The sequence below is a fragment of the Chelonoidis abingdonii genome, chromosome 25 (assembly GCF_003597395.2).
Source record: "Chelonoidis abingdonii isolate Lonesome George chromosome 25, CheloAbing_2.0, whole genome shotgun sequence".
Classification (NCBI taxonomy): Eukaryota; Metazoa; Chordata; order Testudines; family Testudinidae; genus Chelonoidis; species Chelonoidis abingdonii.
In genome coordinates this window covers 2,824,136-2,835,906 of record NC_133793.1, presented here as the reverse complement: position 1 = coordinate 2,835,906, position 11,771 = coordinate 2,824,136, and the positions used below count along the sequence as shown (strand labels likewise).

General features: G+C 38.5%; 1 protein-coding gene across 11 annotated transcripts in view; it reads left to right on the top strand.

Annotated features, from left to right (window-relative positions):
- The window catches only part of THRAP3 (thyroid hormone receptor associated protein 3), a 67,215-nt gene that overhangs the window by 31,021 nt on the left and 24,423 nt on the right, over positions 1-11,771 (top strand). For 4 of the 11 annotated variants that reach the window (XM_032766795.2, XM_032766793.2, XM_075060744.1 and 1 more), the window contains one exon: positions 1,662-1,753. The gene's annotated coding sequence lies outside the window, so the exon portion shown is untranslated. Of the gene's footprint in view, positions 1-1,661; positions 1,754-4,447; positions 4,476-4,596; positions 4,838-7,247; positions 7,567-11,771 lie in introns of all 11 variants that reach the window. The other 7 variants (XM_075060737.1, XM_075060739.1, XM_075060741.1 and 4 more) reach the window with 3 other exon arrangements.

The following is an 11,771-nucleotide window of genomic DNA, read 5'->3' as shown; positions in this document are numbered from 1 at the left end:
GACATTTACCCAGAACCACCCGCGACAATAATGATTCAACCCAGAATTCCAAGGGGCGGGGGAGACTGCGGGAACTATGGGATAGCTACAGAAGAGCTACCCACAATGCAACGCTTCAGAAATCGACGTTAGCCTCGGACCACGGACGCACAACGCCGAATTACTGTGCCTAGTGTGGCCACATAAAATCGAATTTATAATATCAGTTTTATAAAACCGATTTTAGCTAATTCGATATTATCCCGTAGTGTAGACATGGCCTAAATCTGTCTTGTTGCATTGATGCCAGCAAAAGCCTTAGGTAAAGAAAGTTTTAACAGATTTTCAATTTAGACTTAGGACTTGGTTCTAACTCTAGTTACACCCATTCAACTGAGGGCAGAATGGGGCTTTAATTCAGTGGGGAAGGAATGGATGTATCTGTGTCAGATGTCACTGGCAAAAATATTTCGTCTTCTAGTCAAAAGACCATATTTCATTGTGAAATAGCTAATCTAAAATTTTGTCCCAAAATAATGCTTGTGCCTCTGAATTTTTTTCTCCCTTTATACCCTTAATGTTGTTCCTTTATATCTTGTAATTTGTCTTTATATTGGACATAAGACTTAAATGTAAAGAGACTAAATCCCCAAGGCATTCTAAAGTTACAGGTACAATAGTCGTTTGTGCCGCTTCCCGGATTAGTGTGGCTGTGGTAGTGATCAAGTGTGGTGCATCCTGTTTTTTCCCTTCCCTTCCCAGGAGATACATGTCCCCTTTACAGCACACCTGGAGAGATTTGAGAAGTGTAGAGTCAGGCTGTCTCTTTTCCCCATTTGTTAATGCTTAGTGCATATAGTGTGCTTTATCTTTAAGGCTCTTTATAAACATTGCATTTGAAATCTCTATTAATTTGTACATAATACTCTGTCCACCTGCTTTAGTTTAAACCCAATATTAATTTTATTTTGTGGTGAAAATAGCAAGAGTCTGGAAGTGGTGCCCTGGATATAATTGCCACCATTTTTTATGCCTGAAGCAATGATTTGTTTGTAGAGATGTTGGATGGCCACTCCTTGGGCTATAGGGTAGCAGCTGGGAGTGCCACAGTTCCTCCTGAGGCACAAACCATGCTAGTTACAAGCCTTTTCACACACTGTTGTAACCAGCTCAGTCTGGTGTTTCAGTGCGAATAGGGATTTTAGAAATCCCATACGTCACTGTGCTGGACAGAACCACGGAGCAGACTTCTTCCTCAGCCCAAGCAAGATTGTAGCACAGTTTATGAACACTCTGTTAATGCAGACCAAGTTACAATTCTGTTTGAAGACAAAATATGAACATTGGTCTAGAAAGGGAGGGTTTATCTACAGTAGGTGCCAGAATTCAGCTGTCCTTGCTTGCATTGTCTTGTGGGGGAAGTGTGGTAGAAGTGATTACTTGATCACTGACAGTTGTTAGTTTGGAGTTTGGGATTAGAAGGGAGAAAAAATAGTGACTGGGGGAAGGTAAATGGATTGACTTTCCAAATTCCTTTCTCAGAAGGTGACCAATTCCCAGGTTTAAGCTGATAATGATTAAAGCCCACAGTTTTGTGTATAAAACCTCTTGCCTTAAAATAAAACCAATGGTGTATAGCTTAAATATACAGCTGCTTCAACACAGTGTTTTTTTTTGTGCAGAATTGTTTCCTGATTTCATAACTGAAGAAGCTGAAACAGGGACAGGTTACTGTTGAGGGGTGGAAGGTGTGAGTGCGTGTTCCAGCAGCCAGGTAAGTTATTTACAAAATTAAGACCTAACATCTCTAAGGGGGAAGCGGGGGAGTGCCTCTCTTTGAGACTTGGACTATACCCTATAGCTCAGGGCTTTATAGTTTTAGCATTGCTGCCTCACAGTTTAAGCGCTGACTCCGTAAATGGAATTTGTTTTGCTCACCAGCATTGTTGCTGTGCAAGCAAGGCAATATCTAATACCTTTGAACCTGTATTCTCTTAATCAGTATAAAAAGGAAATTCTACAACTCCTCTAGTTCCTGGATTGGGAGTGTACTCTGCTGATTTTGTACTTCCGGTCTTATTTGCTACTGCTTTACAAGGTCTGAACCCATTCTGCAGAATGACCTTAAATGTCCCAGAAAGAACAGATACCTAAAATCTTTTTTTCATAAATGTTTTTAATGCTTGTTTGAGTACTTAAAACCCATCAATATTTGCTGAGTCAGAGTCCATGTTTTCCCTTCCGTGGGCCTTATTTGAGCATTGTGTCATAAACTTGGGTCAGAGTAGCATATAATCTTTTTTTCCCCTTATAGAATCTTGGCAGTTAATGCTTCATATCTTAAAATTTACTTGAAGTGGTTGCGCTCTGAAAAGGAGAATACAAAAACCTTTAAATTAGGTGAAAAGGGTATTTGGAATAATTAGTCTAAAACACTGGCAACTAATGGGAGTTGCAACAACTTGCTCTTCTTTTAGATTGAGAATCATGGAGAAAAACTAGTTGCTGTTTGTTTAATTGTACTAACCTGCTCTGTCATGAGCTATGAATTTTGTGAAAGAGCAACATGCTTGTGCCATTAAAATGGATACCTCTTAGCAAGGAAGGGGATCGAGATAGTTCAACCACAAACTCAAAAGTTAGGGGGGAGAGAATAGGTACAATGAGTGGGGGTGTCTGAATCACAAAGCTTTTAAAGGATTCAGTGTAAAGAAGGATTTGCTTTTTGCACTGAAAAAAATCTTCAGCTGTTTGAGTTCAGTCCCAAAGTTCAACACTTGTAAAATATTAACTTCCCTTACAGTGTGTACATATTGCAACACCAGTTCTCTGCCTTCTATGCCAACAAGTCCTGATTAGTAGCTCAACTGAAGCTCCTCCTTCCATTTCTTTAGTTTGAATGCCATGGTGTCCTGCAGACAAAGGGTCTTATTTGTGAGCTGAGACACCAAAGGAAATAAAATCCCTGATTACGTTACAAAATGTGAAACAGAGCCTCCAAACCTAAGGAAAATGTTCCCAATTAATGGGCATAAGGCATTTCGGACACAATAGCTAATATTGTGCTTTTAAGTAATGTTTTGCCACGCATCCAGTTTGACTTGTTCCAATGTCGTCTTTGCTCAGAAAGGTTAATTCTGTCACCTGCACACAGTAAAAGCAGGTGGTTTTCAATACAGTGCAGCTTGTATATCAAAGGATAATTTTTTGACTAATCATGATAAAAATTTGATAAGGGAGGGTATTATTCTCTCTGTTTCTTACACAGGTGGAGGGACTGAGGCAAGTACACACTTGGAGTCAGGACCCCCTGTGTTCTGTTTTTGGATCTGACATTCACTGTCTGTTATAGCCTTAGGCAATTTCCATGACTTCTCTCTGCCTCCATCTTTAATCTGTAAAATGGGAATATTGACCCTTGTCCTCCATTGTAAAGCACTTAGAAATATATAGAAATACTTAGTATTACTTTCATCATTATTATTAAAATAGCATGTTTAACCTTTCCCAAATTAGCTATTTTTTAGCAGATGGCTACCCTAATTTTTGTTCTACTTTTTAATAAAGTACAGAAAACAGCTACCAGTGCTTTGCAGAAAGCTGCCCACAGCTTTTCCTCTGCAGTAACCTTGAGACCTCATGTTCAAATCACAGTAGGATTGACTCTGGCCTTTATCCTTCCATGATAGATTAACTGAGTTTCATTCACTTAACTCTGTGGTGGACGGCAACACTGGGTCAAGGCCCTTAGAAAACAAGTTTTGCTGCCTCTTCTTCATGAGTGTTCAAGTCCCTGTGGCATTTTTGTGAGAACAAGGCTTTGTTTCATAGCTCGTGGCCAAAATTTGTCCCTGTTTCACTCTTGTGTACCCTTCAGAGCTCTGCTTGTCTTCCTTCCATCTCTGAGGTAGCAGCATTTTAGTGGCGCTGTACCAGATGTGTATAGTTTTTAGTGCTTCAGGATCCTTTGCAATGTCAGTAAAAATACTGCTAGACCTGCACACAGCACTGTGACCAGTTCATGTTTGTCTGCTCTCCAAATATATTTCTTGTGGAAGCAAGAGCCCCCAGTGTGCTCTTTTGGTTAATGTGTGAAATGAAGTTAAGCTTGATATGTAGAACTTTGCTGCTAGAATGGAGACAAAAGCAAGTGCGATGGTGTTTTACTACTTATCTGAGAAGCCAAATTCTGAGAGTCAGCTCCAGTTCTGAGCACCAAGTGAAATTTCCATAGTTCTGGAAAACTCTAACTTACATTTCCATATAAACCCTTAGCAGGAGAGAGTTTGAAAAGAAAGTTTGTTCCAACAGCAGATTATTGCCATAGGAATTTCACAGTACAGAGAATTCCTGAATGCAGCTCAGGATTTTCAAAAAAGATGATATTGCGTTACCTTTAGTTTAGCGGTACTCACAGCACTCAGTGAAAAGCAGGCTTTAGCTGATGGTTTTTTCATATCTTCTGCAGAATAGCAAGGACTACACAGAACAAAAAGGTAAAATAACCTTGCCTAAATACAAGTTAATTTAAATGCATTTTACCCACATTTTGTGTGTATACACACACTAATGCTTTGATATGGTAGCTGTATACATTTTGCTTTCAATTATTTGCAGAAGTGTCTTAATATGGAAATAGATGAATCAGATGCAGTAATTGAACTCAACAACTAAGCTTCATGTTAGTCCCTGGAAAGCCAGTGACTAAATAAGGCTGGATTGATTATCCTGAACTCAGTGCTGCAAAGACATATCTGAAATATTTCCTTCTAAGTGCTGCTGCTTGCAAGCATTTACACGGAACCCAAAAGGAATGACTGTTGGAGATACTGCAACTCCACTCTCACTTGGGCCCTGGGTAAGTCCATAAATATGTCCTTATTTTATTTTCCATTTATGCAGGAAGTATCTAGTTCAAATTGTTTGCCTGACAGGAGAGAGAGAAATAATTCTTTTCAACAAGTCAAGCAAATATTTTGACCAGATTCAAGGAACTTCTGTTTAGGCTGCAAAAAAAGACAAAGCCGTGCAATTCCTACATAGAATAAAATTTTTACTTGAAGTTCTAAAAAAGATAGTTAAATGGCTTGTTTCTGGGGGTTTTCTTTATTTGTAATGTGTGGTAATTTAAAGGGGGGCACCTTTTCTGTGAAGTGTACCTTAAAATCAGGAAATCACAGCAGTTTTGTTAATTTAGCAATGCTATCTAGTTTTTAGCAAGATTACTTGATTTAAAATTATGCTACTGGAAATGCATCATCTCTCATTTAGGAACTTCTCATTTTCCCTGTGCCAGTAGCTGAAAGAGAGAACACCCTGTGCAGGGAGGCAGTGCCAGAACTTTACCATGCTGCATTTTTGTTTGAGCCCTGGCCTTCTAGTGTGGAATTTCTTAGCCATCTTTATCAGAATGTTTGTATTAAAAAAATACAGCATCATGACTCAGTAACCATCAGAAGAAAAAACTGACTTCATTCCTTATTCAGCTGACAGAGCAACCAAAGGTTTCTACTGGCCTGTATAATCTTAGTTTCTGCAATTAAGGTGGAGACCAAATGGATAGATGTGACGGGGAATCTGCATTGCATCTGCTTGATTTATAAGGGTTCTTGGCTTGTGGCTAAAAGAACTCTGGTTTCAGATGTTTAACACCCTTAACCTTGCTACAGAATATTTAGCCAAAGTTACTAAAAATTCTTAACTCTTTTCAGACACGTTTTTACACTTGAGAAGTATAGTTAACTTGGAGTGAGCACATTTTATTGAGATCTAACAACTGTAGATGCTATAGAAATATGCAAACTACAAGATGGTCAAATTTGTCAACAAATACATGATGTAGTTTAAGAAATGTTCACCTTTTGAAGCATTGAGGATCCAGTGACTGTGGACCATCTTGATCAGAGGCTAGATGCCATCAAGGAGAGCGATATGTTGGTGATAGCAACTAGTTCTTTGGAGTGCTTCTTTTCTCCACCAGTATCTGATCCATTTTGCCCAGATTTAGCTTCAGCCAGCTGCTCTTCACCTAGTTGCTGATCTTGTGCAGCTATCACAGTGCATTGTAGATGGTGCTGACTTCATTTGAGGTAGAGCAAGCTGATGTCCACATATTTATGTTCATCTGAGCGTATTTCCGTTAACTCTTGCTACATCTCTAAGGTGGAACAGTGGCGTTCTGTGATCAACAGGATCAAATACCACATAGTATAACAGAACATGATGCTACTAATACTTAAGTATTTTGAGAATTTGAATTACTTATGACCCAACTAGACCAATAAGCTGGCTAGTTCCTGTTAGCTAATTATTCTGATTCTTTTAGCAGTGTCAGATTCGTTGTTTTGTATCTTCACTGTGGAAGAAACTGTTATGTTTTAAACCACTGAAATATGAATGAATTTACTAAACTAACTCTAAAAAGACGCAGCAGTTTATATTCCAAGTTGATTTAATGGTGGTTGCTGTTCATACAGTACCTTAAGTGTGTATGGTACTTTAGAAACCAGTAAGCCAAGGTCCCTGTACCAAACATCTTCCTACAATAATCAGTAATGATCATCAGAAATGATTATGTAATCAGAAATGAAATGTCAAAAAGTTCATGATATATAATTGTATTTTAATAAAGAATTGTTTTAAGATTTCCACAGTGTGACAGTATTTTAACTCATTAATATTTTAACTGGGCTGTGGATTGTTGAAGCTTACCAGCATGTTGATGTAAAGCCTCTGCTCCTATTTGTTCTCTCCTATTGAAATAGTTACAATCCATCAGTAGAACTGCCTTAAGGTTTGACTCTGAAAGATAGCTTTAGAGTGTATCCTGTTCCTAGATATCAGGCTCACTAAACCAGGGGTTCTCAAACTGGGGGTTGGGACCCTTCAGGGGGTCGAGAGCTATCAACCTCCACCCCAAACCCCGCTTTGCCTCCAGCATTTATAATGGTGTTAAAAATATTAGTGTTTAATTTATTAGGAGGGTCGCACTTGGAGGCTTGTGATGTGAAAGGGGTCACCATTAAAAAAAAGTTTGAGACCCACTGCACTTAAACCAGCATTTGGGAAGATTCTTTCAACACTTAACAGCTTTAACATAAGGTTGCCTCCTGGTTTCCAGACAAAATCAGCAGCTTTGGTTAAAAATTGGCTGTCAAACTGGCTCCCTCTGTATGAAAACAGTTCCAAGCGCGCACACAAGTTGTGCTCCGGCCTTGCTCTCTGCAACAGATCAGGCAGGATCACCAAAGCTTTGTTTCTGCTGTCAGATGAGACCTACTTTGCAATGGAGGAAAACAATCCTGGCCCTTTAAATGAGAAAGGGGGTGGAGGCTGAAGTGTCATCAGGACTGAAAGCAGGAAGGAAATGTGACCTCTTGCAGACTCATTCCTAAAGAGGAGCCTCCATAGCTCTCTGTGCAACTGTTCAACAGGCTTCTGCTGCACTCCTCACTCGCAGGGCCACGCAAGTTTTCATTTTCTACCCACTTCCAGAGCTGCTTTCTTCTATCAGCCGTTTCAGGCATTGTGCATATGTTTCCTTTACATGGATTCCCCCCCATCCAATCAAGAAGTCCAAACAATAAGGTAAGCGTGCAGCCAGGGCCTCTTTCCTAGTTAATCCCTCTCTTCCATTTACAGGTAACCTTTCCATTAGAACTAGACTAATCTTCAGGAGTCTTGTGTCAATGGTAAATAAATTCCTTCGAAACGTCGCCTCCGTCAAGCATGTGAGAATTTATTTCAAGTTTCTACAAGAAATGGAGAGAGGAAACTATTTATATCCTTAAGATTTTTGTACTATAAAGTTCAGATGCAATCCTGGTAAACAAATCTTTTAACTCCTTTAGGACAGAACTCTAGGTTGAGCTGTTCGAAGGTTACAAATGAAACGTTACCATAGTGAGGTGAGAGGAGTCTGTCTGCCTTGCTCTTCTGTTTTAACCCTTTGAGTCCAGAGGCTGTTTAAAAAGAGCTATATCTGGGAGCCAGCTCACTTGCTAGGAATGAGTTCTGTTTTCTATTTTTATTGCATGCAGTTACATTGACGGTCAAAGAAGCAACCAGAACAGCTTGACGAGGGGAGAGTTTCTGGCACTTACACCAGACAAAAGAATGACTAATTAGTAAATGTTGTACACCAAAGTAGGCTCATGGTGACAACAACAAAAAAATCCCCTAATATTTAGTTTGATGAAACAAACAATATTCAGCTTTAAGATCCTGTTCTGTGATCATCTCAGGCCACTTTAAGATCTTCTGCATGAAAGAGGAGCATAAATTTAAAACCTCTGAAAGTGTAGCATCTTCCTATTCTAAGCATGGTCGTGTTCCTATACCTAGTCCTGGGATGAGGGAGGGTAGTGTTTTCTCCAAGTGGTCAGTAGTAGTCTGAGGAGGTGATAGTGTTTTCAGACCTTCTAAAACCTGGTTTTGTGCTGGGTAAAAAGTAGTCTCTTTGTTATCAGGACTTCAATAAGGCTGGCTCCCTAGTGTGTGAGTCTAGCATGTTGTAGATTGGGGTAGTCAGTTATTTTTTGTCAAGATCCAAATTTCTTGATCAAGGTATAGTCAAGGTTCAGACTCCCATAAGTAGGATAACCTCTTTGGAGAACTCAGGGCTTGTCTGTGCTTGAAATGCTACTGTAGTGTAGCTGCAGCTGCTTCAGTGTTGGTACTACCTATTCCAATGGGAGAGCTTTTTCTGTCAACACAGGGACTCCACTTCCCCAAGAGGCAGTGGCTAGGTTGGAGGAGAAATTCTTCTGCCAGCCTATCGTGCTCTACACCAGGAGTTAGGGTGGTTTAACTTAGCCACTTGGGTGCGGATTTTTCACGTCCTTGAGAGATAGTTGGGTCAACCTAACTTTTTAGTGCAGGCCAGGCCATAACTTCTTGTTAGTTTTGTTATATGAAAACCACTAAAGACTTAATTGTTCAAGGTGCAACTTGGACCATCTTTTGTGGCCTTTAATATCTTTTTAAGCCCAGGGACTGTTGAATTCCTTCCATCGTTATATTTTACTTACATCCTTCCTTTCCACTGTATTTTGAGTTTGGCCATCTAATCTTTGGTCCACATGTGGCTAATGGCCGTTTGAAAAGCTGTCAATGTCTCAACATAATTATTTTATAAAGATTGTTTTCTTTTAATTTTTATGTAAAAACTGTCCTTTCACAAGTGTTCTCTCATTGAAAAGTGGCTGTCATTTGGGGCTTTCCTACTTTGCTGATAATGCTTCTTATCTGTGATCTGTTACTGCTTGTTTTTCGGCATCCAGAGCAGCAAACATGTATTTCCATATGCTTTACAGTATGGAATTATAACTATTGTCAATAGATTTGTCATTACCAGTTTTTCTTGGAATGGGGAGGCATGTGTCATTTTTAAAATGAAAAAACTAAAGTAACTTCTCCCCTGGTAACTTCATCTGTTATTCTTGGGCATAACCCACTTTGTATAGTGCTGATTCTGTTAATGTTATCATGCTGTTCCTGAAAAGGTGTTGGTGACAGTGGTTGATGGAGTATCCCACACATTTTGGACTCAAAGACGGCAACTGGAAGTGAAAACATTTCAAGTCAATCCACTGGACTTCACTTAAAATGGACACAAGCAGCAGATAGAATTATTTAGCTTATTTAAATAGCACGTAAAGAATAGGCTTTTACCTATGTAGCTCCTTTTTTTCCTTCTGGTCTCATGCAGCAAGTTTTACTATTTTAACCAGATCCACAAAAAAGTTACTGACACTTGTGTTAACTTGGCCAGTTTTCCATGTTCAGTTAACATTACTCTTAGCTTTAAACTGTTTCCCTGTTTCCCTCTGCCCAGAAGTAATATTGTAGTGCACACATTTCAGGTGTTACTGAGGAGCCCAGTTTATAAATCAGTTCTTGCATGCTTAATTGCATGTAATGGTGGTTCTTTCGTTAATAGCTTTTTGGAATTATTTTTTAGCCTTGGCAAAATACTTTTCAGTCTAGTTTTATGTTCGTTTATAGCACTGAGTAAAATCAGTTTTCATACCATAAATTTTTAACAGAACATCTTTAAAGCTGCATAAACATCTGCTAGAAGGCACATAACCCTAGAGGTTTTTCTTTCAGAATTTTAGTTTCAGGGTTAAGAACGCTTGGTCTCTTTTTTCCTCACCACTCCTATTCATTTTAATATTTTCTGCATAAACACCATGTCTGAAAGAGCCTTTGGATTGTGCTGTTGGTTGTATTTTAAACCAAAACCAAGTACTGATTAGTAAGTACAGTACTTTGGTATTAACAACCCTATGTAAGTACCATGCAGTAATAGTCTGCTTCTACGGTGTGGCTGGTCTTGTTCTAAGGATATGTGGATAAACTCAGTGACGTCAAACATTGCTAGTTCAGATGATTATGGAGAAAATTACTGAAAATAAATAAATGTGCATGTGAAACTTACTAAAAATAGTTAAACACAGGCCAAGGAATAAGGATTTATAAAACTTTTCAGATGGCTTTCAGCAATGAAAACCTATTACTGAATACTATGAGCATTGGCAACATATCACAGTAGAGCAGTGTAACAGAGAGAGTGACTCCTTAATTGAAAATACACCCATTAATGCATAAGATATCTATTTGGTGACCTTGAGAGGCAGGTATTTGAATGCATTTTTTTAGGAAATGTTCTGGATGGCAGCTATAATCTTACCGAGTCAACATAATCTAGTTGTGTAGTGCTGTGATTTTCACTGTCTTCCAAAACACAGATTTTCATGTCCCAAGTTGATGAGGGTTTAGAGCTAGGTTTTGTATGTGACTGATGTATGGGGCGTTGGGTAATTTAAAACTGAATATTAAATAACCTGGTGGGTTTTTTTTCTAGTTGGTTAATGTTTTAACATGATTTGAGGGACAAAAATTTCTTCAAGTGTAAACACACATATAACTTAATGGTGGCAGCTGAATAAATACATTTGTAAAAAAGACTGCATGCATAAATTTTAAGTAATACAATTATCCATTATCGTAATTAAGGATTGGTATATTGTGCTCTCATATTTTATAGCTAAAGCAATTAATGAAACATGGTAGGGAGCTTTTCCTCTGACAGGATCAGGTTACGCTGCCATTATTTCTATATGTTTTTACCATAAATGAAGTAAGCAGGTGATACCAGCCTGTCCTGAGAGCCAACTTGAATATCTATGGGCCAACACAGATTTTAGAAGGAGACCATCTTAAAATTTAACTGGTAACACTTATAAAGAAATTCCAAGTGATTATATTACTTTTTATTTTGAAATTTATGGAGACAGCTGCCACTGTCCTTGAGAGGTTTTGCTTGAGGAAATTGATCCTATAATCTGTTCCTTGTATGTCTTAAGAGGCATATTTACTTTACCAATATTTTCCATCTCTGTATCCCAAGCAGTCTAATTGTAAATACTTTTCTGGTATGTATATTTCTAGATGTGCTGTCTGTATCTGTCACTTTCCAAAATGGACAGAAAAGCTTACTATTTAAAGCTGACCTCTGTTTGAAATGAACATGTCAGGAAAGGTAAAACGATCTTTTCAAAATGCAAAATCTTTCTAGTTATAACTGTAGTGTTATGTATCCCTGCTGTTACTCTAGACAAATCAAGATGCAATGTAAAGAATTTTTTTAAAAGTCAGCAGTAAGTATTTACAACACATTTTGCAAACATTGAGCCATTTTTTTACCCTGGAATATGCACATGCATTTCCCATTGGAACCAGGTCGTCTGAATCACAGATATCAGAAGATAGAATTTGGCACTAATATT